This window comes from Aquila chrysaetos, chromosome 7, assembly GCF_900496995.4.
Source record: "Aquila chrysaetos chrysaetos chromosome 7, bAquChr1.4, whole genome shotgun sequence".
In the NCBI taxonomy this organism is placed as follows: domain Eukaryota; kingdom Metazoa; phylum Chordata; class Aves; order Accipitriformes; family Accipitridae; genus Aquila; species Aquila chrysaetos.
The window spans coordinates 4,047,460-4,070,730 of NC_044010.1; the positions used below are offsets into that span (position 1 = coordinate 4,047,460).

General features: G+C 43.9%; 1 protein-coding gene across 9 annotated transcripts in view; it reads left to right on the plus strand.

Moving 5' to 3' along the window:
- Positions 1–6,543: 6,543 nt before the first annotated feature.
- The window catches only part of B4GALT4 (beta-1,4-galactosyltransferase 4), a 34,358-nt gene continuing 17,630 nt past the window's right edge, over positions 6,544–23,271 (plus strand). The window contains exons 1-2 of one of the 9 annotated variants that reach the window (XM_030019749.1): positions 6,544–6,637; positions 6,915–7,055. The gene's annotated coding sequence lies outside the window, so the exon portion shown is untranslated. Of the gene's footprint in view, positions 6,642–6,904; positions 7,056–14,633; positions 14,727–14,747; positions 14,847–22,150; positions 22,274–23,271 lie in introns of those variants that run through there. The other 8 variants (XM_041124777.1, XM_030019751.2, XM_030019752.2 and 5 more) reach the window with 8 other exon arrangements.

Consider the following 23,271-nt stretch of genomic DNA (forward strand, 5'->3'; position numbering starts at 1 on the left):
GGTGGAGGCAGGCAGGAGCCTCCGGGGGGAGATGCTCCGCCAGCAAAAGCTCTTTCTCCCACGACGGAACATCGACAGCTGAAAAGTCCTGCTGCCATTGCCACCCTCAGCTGAGGTGCGGTGCGGGCACCTCACCGGAGGAGACCTGGGCCACCTGAATGCGTTCGAAGGTAGCCACAGGTACCCGGGACACCGGGTCCCGAAAGACCCGGTGAGGAGCCAGCGGTGCGGTAGGGACATCAGCTATTATCTGCAATAACCACCGAGCGGCAGCAAATAATCAAAGGTTGGCGGTGGTTGACACGAAACCAACCCGAGGGTTTCTTGAGCTGCTTTCGGCAAGTGACTTCTGGGCCAGCTTGTAGGTGCCAGCCCAAAGCTGGGGAGCTGTACTGGTGCAAAGGTATCTCCTTGAGCGTGATTAGCTTTCACAGTCGCAACAAGAAAGCTGTTCCAGGGAGCGAGAGGAAATACTGGAGGAAAAAAAACAATCTTGCGTGGGAGCAACAGACAATTCTGTGTGGGCATGCACCGCTTAACAGTTTTACTCTCAGAACCTGGTAACTCGGGCCAGGCAAGTCTATAATAAATGGGAGGGAGCTGGCCTGACCGACCCTCCCCGCTGTTCTGTTTTACTTTGAAAGCGATGGTCTGGAAGGGGCTCTGGTAAAGTCTCAGTGGCTTATCAGTGTGGTTGGGCTTGTTTCTGATAACAGAATGTTCCCTCCTCATTCCCTGCCAGCAGATCAGGGTCTGTCCTTCACGCATTCGCTTTCCTTCCTTCAGCCTCAGCAGCATCTTCAGATAATTTTCATGTCTATGAACTGGACCACAGCTGCTGCACTCTTAACAGACCGCATATGCCTGCCTCGCTGCCCTCGCACCTCAGCTTTGCTCATCCTTCTCCCTGTAGCCACAGAAATGACCAGTGACGTTTCAGTTGTACCAGCAGACTGTGGCTGTAGTCCTGTGTCTGCACGTCTGTAATACACACCTTGTACTAGGAAATCTGCCAAAGCATTCTATTGTTCTGGATCAGCTGGGGAAAAAAAAAAAAACAAAAACCAAAAAAACAACAAACCAAACTAAAATGTGAAACCTTTCAAAAAATAAATTGTTCTCAACCTCAGCCCAGGTGTCTCTGAGGCACGAGGCCCCTGCTCCAAGGGAAAGCTGGTCTTTGTGTAAAATATGCCCAGGAGATCTTAGCTGATGGAGCTGTGCAATGGGGCACAGTAAGGTAGGTGACGGAGGGCTCTGGTAATTCAACAGGTGGGAAATTCCTTCTCAGCTGCAAATCCGAACACCAGTTTAAGTCTGGATACATGCAGAAGAATCTTACAGCTGCTATGCATTTTGACTCGAAGAAGTAACTTTGTGTTACTTATAAAAGTTAGGCTAATGACCTGACAACAACTCTGGCTGGATGTTTTAAGGTTTACACACCCTCCTCCCTAGCACACTACTTATTAATGGTATGCCTATAGAATTCACTGAAATGGTATAGAGACTTGGGCGCCTCATCTTTTCCTTTCTCATTCTCACATGGAAATGGTATGAGCCCGGGACAATTGCGGAGTGACAATTTACTCCCATCTATCCTTGATAGTGCTATTTCAGAAATACCTTGCATTTATCTGCCAGGGTCCTTGTGGCCAATCCATGGCATGTTGTATTTTTATGACGGAATTCATCAGACAGCTGCGTGAACCTTTGGTCCTTGCTCTCCTCATATTTGCAAGGAAACTGTAATGCAGACTGAGCTAAGGAACAAGGAGCAGCTCACGCAGAATGTGAAAGACGAGACCATCCTTGCTACATTTTGTGAAATCCCCCAGTGTTTTAACTGATCCTTGCGTGGGACTTTATCATGTGAAACACTGGATTACATCTGTGAGAAGCCCAGGAAAGTACAGAGGCCCACATTCAAAAAGACCCTTCCTCTCTGATTAAATGTGTAACTGCTACAGGAACTTTGGTAAAACACTCATACTGAGTCACCGTACCACTACTTTCCCCACCAGATGGTATACCAGCAAACACTAACGGTATAAAACTTCTTACACTCTCAGCTAGTAGCACACTTGATTTTGCCTGTCTTTACCTCTGTTCCTGTTTTCTTCTCTCATTTCCTTTCTGGTATTTCAGGTTAATGCCCTTTTCATCTGCTTCTCACTTCTGCCATGCTTCGTGTCTCTTTTCCGCTGTCCCTTAGAAGACCTAAAGCCTTTTTCTTTGTCACTCGCTCTCCCTCCTGTTTCAAATCCCTTTCTGGTTTAACTCCTTCCTTTTTTCATTTTATCAAACGTCTCCTCTATCCTTTTACTTCAGGGCTATTGCCCCACAATCTGTGGGACATAAACGGGTGTGACCCTGAACAGTCCTGTAAATTTACCCTGGGATACAGCTGTTACTTCACTCAGAGAGTCAAAGCCTTACCTTGACAAAGCCAAGGCGTTAATTGCCCTCCTGTGTACACATATCCAGATGAGGTTGGGTACCACTAACAGTGTAGCTGTAGTGACATGAAATTCAGCACGAACCAATCGCTTGAACATCCACCAGTTGTGGGGATGACTTTTGAAGCCCGCTGTAAACTCCCTGCTGCTGACACCACGCTGTTACCAGCACCTAGACCATGTTAAAGTGAGCTCTGTTGTGCTGACTTGTACAACCGTGACAGTAAGTCATCACCGTCAGGGCGTGTTTCCATGGAAGTGATTTTGTGCTGCAGAATGTTTACTTAGTGTGTGCTAGGATTGGGCTCCGAGGTTTAAAATAGGGTGTAGCTGTATAAGACACAGTAAAAATAGGAGCACAGAACGCTGGATTTAACTATATCAACACTCTTACAGAAAATACTAGTGTCAGGGGGATCGCGAGTCACTGATGTCTAAACACTTGAGGCGGAACTTCCTCTTGTGCCCGCACAAACACCAGTCGGATTTTGTGTGCAAACCACTGCCTGGGAAGTCAAATCTCCCTTCCAAAGTTTCCTCTGTATCACATCGGCATGCAAGAAAGGGTCACTGCTGTTGTTCACCTTTCAAGGCCGCACTGCATCAGGCAAATGGCTTTCATCCAAAAGATTTATCAGGTAAAAGGCCTTTGTTTAAACTGTGAGATTGAAGAACAGAGATTAAAAGAAAGGCTGCTTTCACACTTGCTGCAGGGAAATGCGTCCAATGTGGACGACATATCTTCTGCAAGTCCTGTTTATGGAACAATTTTACTTCAGGTCACTGATGTCTATGTGAATAGGAAACTAACTTGCAGGGCTTTAAAATCTACTTCTGCTCAGCAAATAGCAACACTAACAGAAACAGACCCAAATGACCCATGTTCTGATTCTGTTTGCTCAGAAATTCCGCTGTTTCTATGACACTGTACTGAGATAAACTACATCCAGGATCGCTTCATTGGTAATTTTTGAGTAGCACAAAGAACCTGCTGGTATGGAGTTGATTTCTGAGGGAAACCTTTTGTGCTGTGCTAAGGAAACTGATGAGGTATCAGGTTTGGTGTCTGATGTCACTGCCTCTTCCCAGAGAGGAAAAAAATATGTCCGTTCATCACCTCAATGTAATAATGTTACTCAACATGCCATACACTGTGTGTCCTTCTCCAAACTGGAGATGTGGCATTCCACTCAAATACCTACTCCTAAGTTTACAGATAATTATTTATTGGATGGCATTATTTCCACAACTAATGAATGATCTTTGGTCTTTTTCAAAGATTTAAAAAATATCATTTTACACTTTGAAAACCTTGAGTCACTGGGACATTTGGGGAAAAAATAGCTTGTCCTACATTTGCATGTGGCATAGGGCCCAGTGATGCATGGCTGATATTCTGGGTAGCTTAAGTTCAGTTCTGGTCATATTCTACAAGTGAGATTAAAATCAACAGCTAAAGATCTCACCTAGGACAACCTGAATTTCTGAGGCAGGGGAAAATGTAAGGCTTTGCTTAATAAAAAATTAAAGATAGATCACTAAAGGAGATCCCAGACTCAGGACCCTTCTCAATACAGACTGTTCTCATGAGATCCACGAGAGGGTTTTATTTTTTGGAACAAGCATAACATTTATTCCAGAGGAAAGAAACCTGATTCAGGAAAGTCTGGCAAATGTTAAATTTGCCAGATAAGAACGCTTGTGCAGGAAAACATGCAGAGGGACTGTTATAAAAGAAGTGTAGCCATAGAAGTGCTTTTATCAGTTTAACACAGTGTTCCATGGGCCATAAATGGAGTTAACTGCTGTTCTCAGTGCATTTCTTTCCCACATCCCCCACGATGCCTTTACTGCAGTAGCCCAAGTTTCTCCCACATCCTTTATACGCTGCAACACAGTATCCCCGATACCTCCAAGTCCACACAGCACTTGCAGATCCCCTGCATATCCCGATTTGCTTCTAGCATCTTCAGACATACCTTTGGCCACCTCTTCTCTCCCCTTATCTATCCTGCGAGACCACCGCCATAAGAGCTTCATGTCTCACTGTTTGCTTACCTATCTTTGTTGGCCTGTAAGATGAGCGAGAATGTCACTTGCTGTGTGCGTTGGGACTGAAGATACACGCTAATTAAATCTGCGGTATGCGCGTGGACTGACAAGCCAGATAATGCCAGTACAGTCTCGGCTGGGTCAAACGATGACTAATGCTGTCACTCTCTCAGTGGAGTGTCTTCTATAGCTCTGATTCTCACAGCACTGACAGATACTATCTTTGAGATGGATGCCGCTTTGACAGATTTGATTACAATCAGCAAGTAGCATCTGGATTTGACAATTACGCAACATTATAAAACCTGACTTGAAACTCTCAACAGGTGTGACTGATACCATTGGAAAAGGGGTCACTCATACAGTTTTTACTGGACAACTACTCATACATCTTTTAATTTTGTATTTTCAACATACTTCGCTATTTACAAACAGAAGGAATTTAAGACTATACTTCATTCTCCCTCAGATTCAATTTCTGACAGTGTCAGCGGAGGCTATTTTTTTATTGCAAAAACATTTGCAACGTTTTGCTTCATTTAATTTTTTACACTTTTAAACATATGTTTTCTCCTCTCTGGTTCTTTTAACAGAAGTAATTTCTCCCCACAAAAGATGAATTTTGCTTTTTTCTTGACGGGCTTTTTTAGTGCTTGACAGCAGATCCCTCTTGCGTGCAATGTTACGAGGTCTGGGTGGAATATTCTAGCTCCCGACGGGCATGCATGCAGCCTTACCCTAGAGCCAAGCAGACTCAGCAGGGAAGCACTGTGGCCATCCCTACTGCTCCCCTTTTGCTTTTCTTGCCGTTATCAGCAAAATGGCTTTGATACTTTGACGAAATAATTTAAATTAATTGTTCCTTTTTTGAGGGCAGGGGCAGTTACGCTGGGAAGTTTTGCATGGAGAAACAACAAATGTTGTGTTATAGCAATACGAACTTTGGTTGATCTATACAGTGAACTAATTTGTACTGTAGGCAAAAATACCTTTGAGGCTTTTTTCAAATATTAAGAAAACTTACTAATAACACGCTAAAACCTTTCAGCCATCTGCATGTGGCCACGCACATTTGAAGGGGTTTTGTTTGCACTCCATTAGGGTTCAACGCAGAAAGCCCTTTTGTGATTCGACTTTGGGAAGGGGCACACCGTTCTCTTTCCTGAGCGATCAGGTTTTGGACGCAGGCATCTTCTAAGTTCCTATTTCTGAGATTCTAAGAACTCCTGCCAAACCCCATCTAATTTCCCTGTAAATAAGCGCTAAATAGGATACGCTTTGAGAGGAAGCGGAACTCTCAACAGGTACCAGCGATGCAAATGCTGCGATGCCCACGGCCCTCAAAACTCCCCCGCAGCTTCCAAAACCCAGGCACTTCTACCCCAGGCATGTCTGCATTCCCGCAAACGGCAAGACCTGGGGAGAGTTCCGGCGCCCAGCCACGACCACCCCGGGCGTGCCGAGCCGCCGGCAACCCTCTGATCTGTGCCGATACAGTTACGCTTCCCGACTTTGCTCTGAAATCCCGAAGCAAAGGGATGGTAAGGCCCGCTCCTCCCAGCCCCGCCGAGCGGCTGCCATGGCGGGGAAGGGGACGACGACGCACGACGTCCACAGCGGGGTCGCTCTATCCCACCGGCGAGGGGGAGGGTGTCTCTATGGCGGGAGGCGGCCGCTCTATCCCCCGCGCTCTATGGTTGGGCGGGGGCTGGGGGTCGACGGCGGTACCGGCGCGGTGCGGAGGGCGGGCCGGCAGGTAAGGGCTGAGCCGCGGCCCCTCGCCCCGCTCCCTTCCGGAAGAGAGGAAGGAAGGAAAAGGAGGAAGGAAGGAAAAGGAGGAAGGAAGGAAGGAAAAGAAGGAAGGAAGGAAGGCAGGCCCCGCCGCCTCACGCCCCGGGCCCGCCGCTCCCTCAGCCGCCGGGCCGTCGCGCCCCGCCCCCGGCACGCGGCGCTGAGGGGAGGGGAGGGGAGGGGGGCGCGCGGGCGCGGCAGGGCGCCTGCGCGCGGGGGCGGCGGTTGTGCCGGGGCGGGGGGGAGGGGGGCGGCGCGCGCGGGGAGCGGGCGTTTCGTCAGTCAGTCTGTCCGTCCGTCTGTGTGGCGCCGGGGGTGAGAGGCGTCCCGGCCTCGTAAGTACCGAGTTTCGGTTAAAAATAAGCGGTTTGGGGCCGGGGGGAAGCTGCCGGGCGGTGAGGTGAGGGCCTGTCCCCAACAGGCGGCGAGAGGTGCGGGAGCTGGGGGTGTTGGGGCCGGGTTAAACTGTGGTGAGAGGGGTGAGGAGGTGGAAGTGAGTGGTGGGGATAACGAATTTCCGGACGGTGTTTCAGTTTTAAACCCTTAGCGAAAGAGCAGAGGGCGGTGTGTGTGTGTGGTTAATTGTGCCTCGTACTTTTGAGCATCTGGTAGGTGGAGGAAAATTTGGCTCGATTTCTGCAGCTCATCGCTTCGTAGGCAGTCCACTGTGTACGCAGGGAATCCCTCTGCAGTCATCTCTTGTGAACATCGAAGGCAGGACCTGAGGTTGCGATCCTGCAAATAAGCCTGCCGGTACATAATTTCATTGTAGGGTTACTAAGTGGGAACAGTTCCCTATCTAGAAATTACATACCAGGTGGAAGTACTTACTCTATCGGGCTCAGAGATCCTAAGTCAGGAGGCCAGATGTAGCGCACTGGTGTTTTCACTTTAACAAAAGCTTTTGAACGGTTTTGTGGCAAAGTAAATTCAGTACTTGGTATTATTTTCTCCATTTCACATGTGGAGAAACCTGGAGCACAGGCAAGTGATTCTGTTCACTATAATTTTCTCACTGATGAGACATAAACTTCTTCACTCATTGCTCTAGGTGTTATTTTGGACAAGAATAGTGATCAGAGGGCTTGAGAGGGGACTTGCACAGGTTCATGAGGGCCCTTATTTGATGACAATGCTGCAGGTGATGATGGAAATGTGTTTGCAGGTCTTGAGGGGAAGCAGAAATGGGGCTACTAGTGAGAGTGTTTGAGAAGGTTTGGTTTCTGAGTCGTAATACAAATGCCTTTAAGGTATAGCTCTGATAGGACTTAAGACTTTCACAGCACTATGATAGCAATAATCAAAAAGGGGAATACCTTACTAATACCTGCTTGTGTCAAAGAGTTAACAGTGAAGATCTCGTGTGGATTTAACATTCTTTCCACCCTTTCACTTAGCAGCTAAGGAAGTTCCCAAAGGACATCAGAGTTGGTTTAGAAGAGCTCAGTTTTCAACAGAGGGTTTTAGAGAAAAGGAAGGTGAAAGTTTGATGTCTTTGAGATGGCTAACATAAAAAAAAAAACAAACCAAACAAAAAACCAAACAAAGAAATAAACTTTAGGATCTGCTCACATTCTTTAAATATTTACACTTTTTATCAGTAAGGTTGGTAGTTATGTGAGATGTTCTTTCTCTAAAGATTTTTTTTTTCTTTGCAACTCAGTGAGGACTCTGTAAGTCTTCTGTTAATTACAAATACTCTGATTAAATTTAGAATACTGAAAAGCACGGCTTTGGGGTTTCGTATTAGTCTCTGTCACTATTCAACTTCGATAATGTTTCATGAACCTTTCTTTAACACTGAATTATATCACCTTTCATCCAAGATACTGTAAATGAGTTTTCTTGATAAATGCTTTAAGTGTGATCGATCTTGTTCTTGATTTGTGTAGTTATTTCCTTGTCATTTTTGTAACAGCTGTATTTCATTTTCACAAATACTTTTCAGTTAGAAGTAAGAAATTGGTTACTTCAACTTAGGAAGGCTTGCATTTTTCTTTTTTGCTCTGGTTTGAGTTGCCATGTTCTTCTATTTTTTTCCTACATATCATTTAAAAGAGAAGTTGAGGGGTGCTTGATTTCTATTTTTTATTATATGATCCTAAATCTAAGTTGCATGAATGAGTTTGGTGAACTTATGTTTTGCTAGTTTGAAGGTGGTATGCCTGGGGATTCTGAAGCCTGGTCGAATGATTGCCTGCTTTGATGAAAGAGTTCCGTTAAAAACCTACTTGTTTAGGCAAATACTTAGTCCAAAAGACACCCAGCAGGTGTGCGACTGGGCTAGCTGTTTTTTTGCTTCAGAGGCTGTGTTTTTTGCACTGTGTATAAATGGGACCTTGAAAATACTGTAAAACAATGGGAGAGAGCTTCCATCACTTTTTTCTTTATAGTTTTTGACATATCTAGGGGTTTTTATAAGTATTGTGTCTCTGTGCTTTTCTTTCTTCTGTTGGAAGTGCTTTGGCATACCTACAAGTAACATGCCTTACAGCTATGATTATGTCATCTTGGTGTCCTTAAATATTTTTTTTTAGCATATATGCAGTGCTGCTGCTGGGAGCAACAACTGGGTAATATTTATTCATCAGGCAGTGAATTGTGGGATAAAGTTATCATGCATTATAATTCAGATAATCCTTTTAAACTGATACCATGATGATTCTAAATGTACGCAATTATAAATAATAGCAAATTTTTTGGATCCGATGTTGCTGGGGCATCTGCAGCACTAATCTTGTGTCCCCCTCAGTCTTCAGTCCTGTAGCTGACTTCTGAACTCTTCCAGCTAGTTCAGTGAGATGGGGAGGGGTAACACCTGCACAGTAATGAGAAGTGAAGGGTTGGAAAGGAGCCACTTTCCCCTACTCTGCTTCTGAGTGAAGTATCAATCCCCCTTGACCTTCTCTTGTTCCTGGAAAGAGCTAAAGCCTGGCTGCTGCTTGAGTGAAGAGGAGGAGGGTTGTAGAGGAACAGGAGCTCTTTAACCCTGAGGGAGTTGGAGAGTAGGAGTCCATATCACATCTCACCTTTAGTTCTCTGGACTCCCCAGCAAGATCCAGTGAGATGGGGAAAAGAGATTAGTAACTGAGTGTGAGGAAGAGTGATACACTATCTCCCACTGCCTGGAATTTTACTGCGCTGCTTGTCCAAAAGGTTTTATAGTATCCTGATTCTCAGAGGATATGTTTTTAGAATTAGTTCCACAAGCATTTGATTAAAATTGCTTGTTGCTGGGTTGAACTAGAATTGTTGGAACAGTTTTGAATTCTGTCAAATGCTGTTCTAGGCCATAACGCTTCCAAAGGATGTGAGTTAGAGCTCTTAAATTGTATGTTTGAAACTTTCCTCCTGCATAAAAATCCATCTGCAGATTGGTTGAAAATCTGCATAGATGTAAACTGTGCTTTAACATTGAAAAGGTCCCGTACATTTAATAGCTTAACAAAATCATGCCGCCTACACAGTGTCTTGATAGCTGTCTTTGCAGTAGGCACTGACAATTTGTAATCCTTACTGAGATAAGACTGTAAAAATAAAATAAAAAAAAAAAAGTAAAATCTCTTCATGCCTAAGGAAGCTTCAACTGGAATGTCTTTGGTGCAGTTCTCATGCTGAAGTACCTCCATAAGAAACAAATAATGGGATTCTATTCTTAGTTATGCATTCATAATACATTTACAACTTTATTAGTTTTCATTTATTTACAGTTTTGTTTGTAGACACTTGTAAACTGAAAAATATAAATGTGTTAAGTAGCCACAGGTCTATACGCTTACTTCAACTTCTGTCCTGTATTGCTTTAGCTATTGGTGGTTGACACTTTGGTTAAAAAAATTCATTGTGAAGTACTTAAAGCTAAAGTAAGAATGTGTGCTGTTTTAATATAGTATTTCTCTCAGATGTTATTTTTTGTGCAGCAGAGAGGTGAGTGAGGAATTTGGCCAGAAATGCGTTGAATTTTTTTTTTTCTGTTTGGTTGGGGTTTTTTTGTAAAGTGACAAGTTCTCTGACATCTGGCATCCACTCCAGCAAGGCAGCAGCTGCCAGAAAAAGATAGGGTATTGCTGAGTTGAATCATGACCTTAGCTTTCCATTATACATGAGATTCCTGTGTTCACAGAAAACTGTTTTACCATGTGCTTTTTCAGGATATTCCACTGACCTTGGGGGGAAGATGTTTTTAAATTGTGCTGTATTTTTTTTAAAAGACAACTTACGTGGTAAGCAGTTAGGTAGTTACAGGCTGTGCCAGTACTGTTTGCTGTATGCCTTGCTCCATCTCTTTGACTGCACTCAGTCTGACAGTGCTGTGTCTTTTACAGTGAGATCAGTGGCTCAGCTGTAGTTGTGTAACAAGAGAGGCCATTCATAAATGTGTGTCTTGGCCTGGAGATGTTAGATTGCATTTCCTAGCATAAAATAAGAGTTCATTACATCTTAGCAAACTGAAAACTGTACTGGAGTATTGGAGTAGCACCTGCTCGATTGTCCTGTGCTTGATAATGATGTTGAGTCATTTGCAGCAAAGGCTCTGTACTTGCTTAGTAAAGAAAGCACATGCTTTTCCTTTGGTAATCTCAGAAATCTTAATGTGATGTTTTAGGCACTGGGTGTTTGCCAAGAGTTGGGCCTCTGTTTTAGAAGTGAAATGTGGCTATATAAAAATGTCTGCTCCTTGTTCACCAGATTGTCTGGATATGTTAAAAGTATATCCACTAATATTTGAGATAGATGTAAAGCACTGCAACAAGAGTAATGCTAAAGCCAAGATTCTTCTAGGGCCCTATATTAAGTGAACTGAAATTTCTTCTGGATTGGTGAAATTGTTGCCTCAAGTTTGTCTGCCTGAAGATAGATTAGCATAGCTATGGCAGGATACTTATGCCATGTAGAATGACTGTCTAGATTAACAGTCAAAAAGTGTCAGTCAGTTAATCTGAGGCAGTAGAAGTAAGTAGTTACTATTCTGGACATCAGTAGAGGACAACGAAGCTCAGAGGTATAGATCACAGGTGTGTGCGTGCTGTGGCTGGAGGTACAGGGTAGAGAGGACTCTGTCACCTGGGTGTACTAGTCAGAAAATGATGTATATTCTGAGTAGATAGGTATGAGTTATTGAGAAGCCCTACATATCAAGCAATGCACTGGATCTTTTAAACCACTTTTAAGTTGGTATTTCACTTCAGCTAATGAAATACTGTATTGGGTGTAGGTGGCAAGGTGTTGGCAGTGGTGTTGGTGCAGGGCTGGTCTCTGTGAGAAGAGACCGGGGCTGCACCCGTGCTGAACACAGCCAGTTCCAGCTAGCCCCAAAATGGACCCACTGCTGGCCAAGACTGAGCCCACCAGCCAAGCTGGTGGTGCCTTGGGGGAAATGTATTTAAGAAAGGGCAAAATGCTGCCCAGCAGCTCTGAGAGGGGTGAAGAGAGAGAGAGGAAAAAAAAAACCAAAAAAAAAAGTGAGAAACAGCTCTGTGAACACCAAGGTCCAGAGAAGGAGGAGGCACTCCTCGTGCGGGGCAGATGTCCACCCTGCAGCCCGTGGCGAGGACCATGCTGGAGCAGGTGCCTACTTTGCAGCCCATGGAAAGCCCACGCCAGAGCAGGCTCCTGGCGGGGACCGCAGCCTGTGGAGAGGAGCCCACGCAGGAGCAGATTTTCTGGTAGAAACTGTGGCCCATGGAAGGGAGCCATGCTGGAGCAATTTGTGAAGGACTGTACCCCATGGGAAGGACCCATGCTGAAGCAGGGGAAAAATGTGAGGAGAAAAGAGTGACAGAGAGGAGCTGTTATGGACTGACCCCCCATTCCCCATCCCCCTGCACTGTTGTGGGGTGGAGAGTAGAGAAGGTGGAAATGAGGGGGTGAAGTTGAGCCTGGGAAAAAGGGAGTGGAGGGGAAGTGTAGTTTTTGTGTCTTGCTATCCTACTCTACTTTTAATTGGCAATAAATTCATTTTCCCCAAGTCAAGTCTGTCTTGCCTGTGACACTAATTGGTAAGTGATCTCCCTGTCTTTATCTCAACCCATGAGCTTTTTCATCGTATTGTCTCCCCCTGTCCTAATGGGGAGGGGGGAAGTGAGAGAGTGGCTGGGTGGGTGTCTGGCAGCTGGAAAATCAGTGACACACATTCAAAGGACAATGGGCTTCACACATACCAGTGCTCAGGGACTGCTGCTTTTGTCCAGTGTGTTCCCTGTGGAGCAAGTTGTTCAGCTCTTTGATCATAAACCAGAGCAGGTTGGAACACAGGAATAGTGCTCCTTGTTTGTGGTAATGTTGGGTGGAAGAACAATGGCATCCCTGTTAGGGATAGGTGAGATTCTGAGATGCTCCTATTTTTCTTCTCTGTCCTGCATGTTTGAGTTAAAGCTGTATGGAGAGTCCTCTTTCAGTGCTTTTCTGCCATGATGTTCCTTTTGTAGGAAATGGATTTATTGTATTTGCCTGCCAAGCCTTTCCTCATTTACATCTGTTGCAGTCACTTCTTCTGTGATGCCCACACGCATGGAGACAATAAGTTATGTAAGCTAAATATCTAGGTTATTTCCTGGTGTGTTATGTGTTCTTTATCTTTTTTTTAGTTTGTAATTCAGGGAGTTGGAGCTGCCAGTACTTTTGTTCTTTTACATTGAGTATCAAGCAGTTATCAAGTAATAAATAGCAAGACAAAGTGTGGAGCCAGCTCATCTGTTTGTATTCTCAACACAACTGGAATGTTTTAGCTGGCAGTGGCTGTTATTCTGATCAGGCCCCACAAATGCACCTTGGTCTGTTTCTTTTTAACTCGTACCTTTCCTCTTTAAAATTGTCTGGTTCGAGGCAGTTTGTAGAATGCTACCCGTTAGTGCCTGGAAATGTATATTGTTATCTTCCCAAAATAACCCTTCCTGTTCAACTGAAAGCTGAGCTACTGTTTTTCTACTGGTAGTCATAGAATCACAGAACCAGGTCTTCTGACATTCTTCAGTGGGAGGGGTAGGCAGAGGATCACAGAAGGCTACTAGAAATACTGCTTGCCTCCTGATCTGGCTAACCCCATGTTTGCGTGAGAGCCGATGCCGGTGCAGAGAAAGTATAGTTTGGGGACTGGAGCAGAGAGGAAGGTGAGACAGTGATGGTCGAGATCCAGACTGGTCTGACTTTGTGGCTGACCAGTTAAGACACACGGTAGTCCTGAAGTTTTTTTCTATGCTACTAGGTGTCTGAAACAGGGAAGTTTTTCCCCAAAACTCTTGTGCAGTCCTAATAATAAGTAAGATCTTTGTGGCATAGAGGCGGCTTACTGGGGAAGCTTTGAAACACCTGCCTGCTTGGAATGTACGTATTGCACAAAGAGTTCAAACAGGTTTGAGTTACAGGAGATTAACACTTGTCACGAGGCTGTACCTATCCTTTCTCTCCCCACCTCTAAGACAATCCATCTTAGCCATGTAGCCTGTGTGTACTCAGGCCTCATCCTTTTTATGGTGTTTTGTCATTATCAGTAATGTTGACTGGAAGCATGAGAAAATCCCACCCTTACCTGGCATAGGTGTGCTCATAAATTACTCTAATGTAGATGCAACTCTACTGAAGGAAGTGTGTTTGTTAGCTTAATATATAGCAGCTAGGGAGGAGGCTTAGGTAGGCTGGCAGCAAAACTTTTCCAGGCAGCTGTGTACCAGACCAGAGCTCAGTAAAGACAGCTACCATTGCAGAGCTGCTGCCCTGGTAGCCTGGGAGAGCCCCAGATGAGCACGATGGCAAAGAGACACCCTCCGTTGGTTCCATCCTGCTGATTCTGTGAGGTTGCTAGAGGAGTGTTATGAGGCAGAGTGGTGGAAAAAGCACCAGTGAGGGACAGCCTTGTAATAGTTAAGTTACCTTTTGTGAAAAGACTGGTCGGTGAGCCAGGCTGGTTGAAACACCCTTGCAAAAGTACACGTCGCTGTCATCGGCAGGTATGTCTGGGTGATAACAGAGAGGAGTACAGTGGGAGTGCTTGGGCTTCTCCACAGGTATGGACAAGAGGGTGGGCAGCTTGATCTACGTAAGAAGAACGGCATCTCTATTGTTAAAAATCTCCAAATGGAGCAGATACCAAAAGGGCTGCACTAGAAATTGTGGTTTGCTTTTAGGAGCAAAGTCTTGAGCCTTTGTTTCCAGTCGGATGGTTCGTTACAGTAATTATTTGTATGCAGTATTGCTTCTGGCACAGTGCACTGTCAAGATATGCCTGGTTCTGCTGTGCTAGGAGGAAAGGAGAGAGGCTGTCAGCCATCCCGGGCTGGGACATGAGCCGAGGGAGCGGCGTGTGGGATGGCACTGGGGAGCCTCTTAGGGCTGGGGAAAAGCGGGATGTGTTGGCTCTTTTCTTTTTTTTTTTTTCCCCGTCATCCTGCGAGTTTTGAGCTGACTCTTTCCTGCAGCATGTGAGAGGTAACAGAGGTTTCTTTATGGTGTGGGGTTTCCTGGATGAAAAGTGCCTGCTGCTTGCGTAGCACTCTCCATACTTTTTGGAGTGACTGCTCTACAGGAAGGAGGGAGGTGGCAGCAGCAGTGAGTGGTTTAATGCGCTTGCTTCATTTGGCTTGAAATCCTGAGAAGTGGAAAGGGTGTTTGAGGGTTGGGTTTCTTTTGTTTGTTGTTTTGTTTGTTTTTTTTTTTTTTAATAGCCCATGACTTCACCATTTTGCAGTGCAGTTGGTGGTTTTTTTAATAGGAAGAGGTAATAGGATTATAAGTGTTGTATAAAAGAGGTGTTAAAAACTATTAGCTTAATGCCCTACTGAAAAACTAATCTGCTGAAAAGAAGGAAATGCCTGTGAAAGGAGCAGCTTTAGACTCTTGTAAAACTTGAGAACTTGAAGGTCTTGCGTAGAACAGCTGATGCTGTACAGTGATCTTTGTACCTTGTCAGCTGTAAAGAATTGAATTTTTTCTTGGAAGGCTTAATGAAGATTGGTATACTTCTTCAGATACTCCCAGAGCTAACCTATTGCTGCTTTTGGTTTTGGCCTAGATAAAATACTAAATAGTAGTCTGCATAGTACAGAGCTCATAAATGCAGTCCCCAGGAACTCTTTTCATGCTTCATTTCCTGCTTGAATTTATAAGGGTTTTTAAAGTTGTTGAAAGTTGTTTTCGCTGCTGAACCTGTTCTGCTGTCTGTGGAATTTGTGCGTGAGCTTGAGGAGGTTGCAGAGGCTTCTGGAAAATCCTGCATGATAAGAAACTTGTCCTTCCTGGGCACTGTGAAACAGGTAGAGTCAGAAAGTTAGTTTGTGTAAATCAAAAATTAATTTTCCATGCATCAAATTAAAGTATCTCTCTGGAGCTGTCCTGCAGATGTTCCATATAGGGTGAATTGTTTTAAGTACAAACACATGAAAAATAAAATTTAGGCAGTGTGTTCTCACTGATTAGTTATACTGTTAAATGTTAACTTGTTTTGATAAGTAATCATGTGAATCTAGGCTTTAGCATAGTTATAATGACAATTTTTATCTAAAAATGTATCAGGGAAAAATAAGTGTTTGGAAAATAATGAGTGTTTATCAACTCCAATTACATATTAAATTCTGTTTATAAGATTACTTTCCTTCACTAATATCTAGATAAGGGCTACCAGTAATCAGTCTTCCTGCTGATATTGTCTTTGTCTACCTAGAAGTTTTGCTTAGATGAAAAAGAATGGCCTTTAGTCTAGAATTTCTGGGTATCTCTGAGCTTGGTAATGCTAGTGGCTTCAATCAGGCTGCTAGGCAGATGGGTAGATTGACCTTGCAGTCCTTACGTGGGGAACCAGCTTGCACCTACGTTGCTCCCTTGCTCTGTGCTTGCACAGCGTGTCAGACTCCAACGCACATGTATTTCTGTTGGGGAAAACCTTGAATGAAAATGGATGGGGTTCTGATCTTCCTAGTTTGCTTTGGAAGAAGTCTTGTCCGTGCTAGAACCTCGCTTACTATTTTGGCCTTCCTGGATGGAGAGGGGCAAGTTAGGGCTTTGTGTTCGTGCCAGCAGGCTCAAGGATCAGAACTGAACACCCCTGTTCATGGAGGAGTCATACAGCACTGCGTTTCTCATCAGTTCCTACAGGTAGCCTGTTCTGAACAGTGCTAGGAATCTTGGAGCAAGCAAAGAGGATTTGGCATGGATTTCAAAAAATGTAGCAGGCTACAGAACTTGAGCTGGCAGACAAGCTGCAAAGCACAGGGGCAGTTATTGGTACAGATACGATGTTGGAGAGTGGAGATCATGCAGTATTTATGTGCCTCAATATGATCATGGATATGTTTAGAAGTGCATTTGAAGTGTCTTGTCTAGATATGAGTATGTCTACATATAGATGGAGACCTTTCTCATTTTTCATTGATTTTGGAATTCTGGCTGATATTTGGATAACTGGTTTTTTTCTGTTTAATTTTTTTTTCATGGATTTTGAAATGGGTATCATGGTGTTTTTAACCTTGTGGCCTGAAGTGCTGTGCCCTTCTAGTCAGCTATAACTTTCTAAACTAGGTTTGGTTATGCTTCACTGAGAATTTACTTCACAAGAAGAGCTGCGCTTTACATTCCGATGAAAGTTTCCTGGTACCTTTGATGAAGGTCAGATCTAGCTAGAGTCAGGTTTGAGAGCTATGAGAAGAGTTTAGTTGCACCACAGACATTTTACCACCCATATTTGAGGGTTAGTCACCCTGAATTACAAGGTCCAGAAGAAGGAAGAACCACATTTCCAGTGTCTTGCAGATTATTGTTTATAACAAGATTTGTTTAGTACTGAATTTTTGGTTGAATTATTATTTGCATGTTTTAATGTCTGACTGGGTGGTCTTTTTTCACCCACCAACCAATATATCAGCCATGATTTAGGGATATCAAAGATGACAAGAAGGGTTTCTCTAAGTACATAGGTAACAAAAGGAAGATGAGGGAAAACGTGGGCCTGTTGCTCAGTGAGATGGTGGACTTGGTTACGCAGGTTGTGGGAAAGGCTGAGCTACTGAATGCCTTCTTTGCCTCAGTCTTTACTAGCAGGGCTGGGATTCAGGAATCCCAGGTCCCAGAGACCAGGGCGAAGGGCTGGAGTAAGGAATCTGTACCCTTGGTGCAAGAGGATTACTTAAGAGGTCAGGGAATGCTTAAGCAAATTGGACAGTCCGTGGGCCATGATGGGGTGCACCCATGAGTGCTGAGGGAGCTGGCTGATGTTATTGCGACTCCACTCTTGATAATCTTGGTCGATAATGGTGACTGGGAGAAGTGCCTGAAGACTGGAGGAAAGCAAATGTCACTACTGCCTTTAGGAAGGGCAGGAAGTACAACCTTGGGAACTATAGGCTGGTCAGCCTCACCTTGATACCTTGGAAGGTGGTGGAACAGCTAATCCTGGAAGCCATTTCCAGGCACATAAAGGACAACAAAACCATCAGGAGTAGTCAGTGTGGATTTGTCAAGGGGAAGTCATGCTGACCAACTTGATAAACTTCTACAGTGAAATGACTGGGATGGTAGATGAGGGGAGAGCAGTGCATATTGTCTACCTGGACTTCAGGAAGGCCATTGACATTCTCTCCTGTAAGATCCTCACAGACAAGCTGTTGATGTATGGGCTGGATAAGCAGACAGTGAGGTGGATTGAAAACTGGCTGAACAGCCAGGACCGGAAAGGTGGTTATCAGCAGCGTGAATTCTAGTTGGAGGCTGGTAACTAGTGCTGTACCCCAGGGGTCAATACTGGGTCCAGTCCTGTTTAACATCATCATTAATGATCTGGATGATGGGGCAGAGTGTGCCCTCAGCACATTTGCAGACTGGACCACGTTGTGAAGAGTGGCAGATACGCCAGAGGGTCGGAGGAACAATCCCACTTACCATTACATGCTGGGGACCACCCAGCTGGAGAGCAGCTTGGCAGAAAAGGACCTAAGGGTGGTGGCATCAAGCTGAACATGAGCCAGCAGTGTGCCCTTGCAGCAAAGGTGGCACATGGTATTCTGGGCTACATAGGCAAAGTATTGCCAGCAGGTCGAGGGAGGTGATTCTTCCCTTCTCCTCAGCACTGGTGAGGCCACGCCTGGAGTCCTATGTCCATTTCTGGGCTCCCTAGTACAAGAGAGATGGACATGCTGAAGAGAGCCCATGAAAGGCTGTGAAGATGATGAAGGGACAGAAGCATCTCTCCTGTGAGGAAGGGCTGAGAGAGCTGGGACTGTTCAGCCTGGAGCAGAGAAGGCTCAGGGAAGAACTTCTCAATGTGTATAAATACCTGAAGGGAGGGTGTAAAGAGGATGGACCCAAGCTCTTCTTAGTGGTGCCCAGTGCCAGGACCAGAAGCAATGGGCACAACTGAAACACCAGAGGTTCTATCTGAACATCAGGAAACACTTTTCTTACTGTGAGGATCACTGAGCCCTGGCACAGGTTGCCCAGGGAGGCTGTGGAGTCCCCATCTTTGGAGATATCCAAAAGCCATCTGGACACGGTCATGCGCAACTGGCTGTAGGTGGCCCTGCTTGAGCAGGGGGGTTGGACTAGACGAGCTCTAGAGGTCCCTTCTAACCTCAACCATTTTGTGGTTGTGATTTGCCTGTCCTCAACCTGTACTTAATTGGTAAGGGTTTAATCTTATCTAAGTGGAAGTTACAAAGTGCAAAGCATCTGCTCCGTTATTTCCTTTGAATTGCAGAATGGCTGTTTGGTTTTATTAAGGTTGGAGTAGGTTATGCATGACTATTCTAGTCAGTATTTTATTAAGACTATTCCATTAATAATGATTTTATGGATGTATTACAATGCTGGCTTTTATACTACTTCCCCAAGTGTAGACCCTCCAGAGGGGCAATGATCAAGCTTTCCTTATGTTTCTCTGACAGACAAATTTTATTGAGGCTTAACCTCTTGCTTGTCCTTTTATTTCCAGTTACTGTCCTTTTGAGTTCACGAGTTCTCCATCTTTCGCAGGAGTTGTAGAAGTGCCAGCTCTTCACTGTGTTTCTCAGTCGCCTTCATTCATGAGGGTACAGATCTTCATCGTTTGTTAGTAGATACAGACATGCCTTTCTGTGCACATGCCATTCTTGTGTCTCAGGGAAAAAAACAATACCTTTTAACCTATGAAGTAATAATGTAAGGTAAATTGATGGGTAAATTGATTCATGTATGTTTTTCCATTTAAGATACCCAAAATATCTTGATGCTTTCCAAATTTTGAAATACGTACTATATTCTACATAGAAAACATCAAAATACCAAACTGCAAGTTTATGAAACATGAATTATGCCCTTCTGGGTGTGTGTTGTGATGAGTTGAAAGTGACTAATTGTTGTGATTGTGCATGTGTATTTATGCTGCTCTGTTGAAGTGCTCAAGTGTATTTTAAGCAAGAGCAACATTCTGTCACTGCCATAGAACTCAGTGGAGATGTGGTTTTAGTTATCATGGGAAGTAATTCATGCTGACAGCAGTACGGTCTGAATATTTGTCAGAGGCCAGTACTGTGAACTTTTAGTAACATCTGTTTATAAAGGAATCTTGCAAAGCTGACAAAGGAAACTGGTATGTGTGAGATATCACCGAACTGAATAGTAGGGGAGGAGGGTAGAAACAAGGTTAGTGCAGTAAGTTCAGAGTTTATGTTCATAGTTTTAACATCTTGTACCTTAGCAATTTTACACCTGTGTGCTCTTCCTGATATTTAAAAAAAGGTATTTTGGAAGCTTGTTCTTCTGACTAATACTGCTGATTGCTTCCTGATATTTCATTATGTCTTTTTCCATGGATAGTTAATTTTTATTTTTTTATTTTATTTGTGGAAAAAAATAACTTCTTATGGGGATAGCCCATTTGCACTAGTCTGTGCATCAGAGGCAAGCAACTGTCTTAACTTTAAGGATGCAGTCCACTTCTGATAAAGTGGGAGGCTATGAATTTAAGAAATTGATTTTTAGCAAACATCTGTTGATAGTCATTCAGTATCTTAACTTTATGTTGTCCTTTTCAGCCCAGATTAATCTGGAACACATTTAGATTGGGTGGTGGAGAAGGAAATTCCCTCCTCATGCACGCACTTTATGCAACGATACCCTTGATTTATTGTGGAGAGATTACCTGCCTTAGGGGAAGTGCTTCACCTGCTGAACACTGCACACTAACTGAGAAGTTATGAAAGGCAGCAATTTAGATTATTCCATAGAAACCTGCAATGAGCAAATTACAAGGTCTTCGATTTAATTATTACGTGTTGATATTACCCATGGGGTCCACAGTATTTACTGTTCTTAGATCATTTATATAGCTTATCACTGATTTCGTGTATGCAAGTATTGCAGACTATAAACTGGTGGGTGGTGGTGGACATTTTTATTTGAATCCCTATTGTTTTGGTGATGATATACGGTGGGATAATAGCATAAAGCATTTTGGACCATTATGTCCTCAGTTGCTGCAGTTGTGAATTGGAGTCCTAAGCAACCGATCTGAAATTTGAACAAAGCTGCGGTTCAGAATCACTTCTGTCCTGCAAAAGTCTTTCCCTGGTATGACAGCTAATGACAGCAAACTAGGAAGTAATGCTGGGCTGAAAGGCACGCACTGATGTTTCAGCTGGCAATAGTCAAAACCAAATGTTATCCTGTTTACTGCTCATTAGTTGAGCTAAAAACTGGAACTATTTAACTCAAAGTGTATCAATATGATATTTCTACTGTCACCTCTTAGGGCACCATGGCTACTAATTTTATATTATTACGGCATGTCTGCCAGCAAGACTCAGCAAAATGTAAGAAGTAAAATTAATTGCTGAAACAAAATATATTCATTGAAAATCTCAACATTTGTCTTCCCTTCCATTCATGTAGTTTTCCCATTTAATTTCCTTCTACTTACTTTTATTTTCCTGTTTAGTTAGGGGACTTTTCCTCTATACCTGTTGCAGAGACTGATTGAATTGAGACTCTAGAAACATGGGGAGATTTTTAACTGGGTTTAATCCATTTTCTGCTTGAGCCCACTTCAAACTTTTTGATTAATTTTTCTTAACTGTAAAACAGTGATAACTCTCATCTGTTTTCCTGGGCAAACTGGAGGGTCCTGTTTGCTGGAAAGTGAATGCCCCTGTGCTTTTTCTCTCTCTCTCCTTAATTGAGATTTTCCTCTTCCCTCTTTTCCTGTTGCTTTTTCACATCTTAGTCCCCTTGCCCCCATCTGCCTGCATTCCCAGTAGTGTGTTTTGTATATTGTGTCAGTACTTCAGCTATAGCCTACAGCTATTGTGAGGAAAAGGAAAATAAAGACTGTCAGAATAAATAGTATTGGTTAGTGACAGAAACTGCAGGAATACTTAACAAAAAAAAAAAAAGTGGTTAAAACAAACTAGTACTTGGAGTTTATGGAGATTCTGATCTTGCAGGACCCTAGACTAATGATTGACTGTAGTCGGTCTTAGTAGGGAAAAGAGTGGAGTGAGGGGTCCATTTCAACCTCTGGTTTTAAAATACGCAGGACCACCACGCTTTTTAAAATGTGATGGAGCTTTTGTAGAACAGATCTGTCACATCTCCCCCTTGAAGGGTAGAAGGTGGAGAATCCCTGTCCATTGCGGCCATCTTCCTTATCTCTCTGGATTAATGAATTCTGTTCTGAATACCACCAAGGCTGTGTTAGGACAGTTGTTCACAAACCCCAGAACCAGTAGGAAGGCTACCAGGTCAAAAGAAGGTTTGTGTGCCCTTTTGAGGGGGAAAATAGTAAGGGGGACAAATCCTTGCTGTTCTTGCATTGATCTCCAAGCTTTGAGATAGCTATGTGACTGTATTAATCACCATTAATCTCTCCATCTGGTTGCGTTCTGGTCCAGGTTTGTTTGTAATACTCAGGATGAAGTTGCTGAGCGCTGCAGAAAGATCGGAGACTTGAGAATTGGTTTTACAGTGGCGGTGGTACCCTCCCCAGCGCTCAGTCAGCATGTCTGCCCTGTGCTGTAAGTAACAAAGGTTGTGTGACAGGTACCAGAAAGAGAATTAGGCTGCTGGGTGAGCTGGTGCAGACGGGCTCACCATGCATGCTGCTCAGGGTTAGCATCATCTGGCATCTGTAGCAGATTGTCAAAAAGGATGCCCCAAAATACTTGGGGTGGGCTTCCTCTGGGGGGTGTGTGGTGGTTCTGAGACATTACTATTTCGTATGTGTATTTTTAATACAAGACTGTATGGCGCCTGCCGGAGCGGTGGTGGTACATAGCATGATATTGAGGCTGAATGTTGCTTGTCCCAGGGTTGTGGTGAAAGGGGTATTGAGTGTTTGCAGAAACATGGCTTGTTGGGGTAGCTGTCAGCAGTGAGAGCAGTGCTCTTCTACAGGTATGTGAGACCTCTGCCAGCTAATTCTGTAGTAAGAATTTGTTGAACAGCTCTCGTGGTACAGAAGGAGAAAAAGTTTCTAGTTCTCTTTTCTGTTGTCAGTGTTGGCTGTATAGGAGAGAGAAGTGATGGAGGTATGGTTTTACCCCAGTATGTATGTAAATACACCAAAGAGGTGTGCTAAGTGAGTGTGAAGATTTTTATAACTGAGGCTGAGACTTGTTTGTGTTTGGATCTGAAGTCTGTGTTTGTTCTGTTGGACAGAACAACAGAAGCTGGATACTGGTTTACTCCTCTTAGTATTATAAAATGAATTACCTTCAGAAACAAGTAGTCAAGTAGTCAAGCTTACTGTATCTGTGAAATGTGTTACCGACTGCCCCTCAGAATTGCTTTCCAGTTGTTTATTACAAGCTGACAGTAGAAAGTAGTGTGTGCTGTCAGCATGCAACTTAGATTTGCTGATACTCTTTTTTTGTTTGTTTGTTTGTTTTTTAGATGTATATAGCTGTCCTGAACTGTGTAGTTTCCTTATTTTGTAGGTCAGTTGGATGTTAGGTGTTGCTCTGTTGCTGGTGTTTTCTTTCCTGTTCTGACAACAGAGCTGATGGGTATCAAC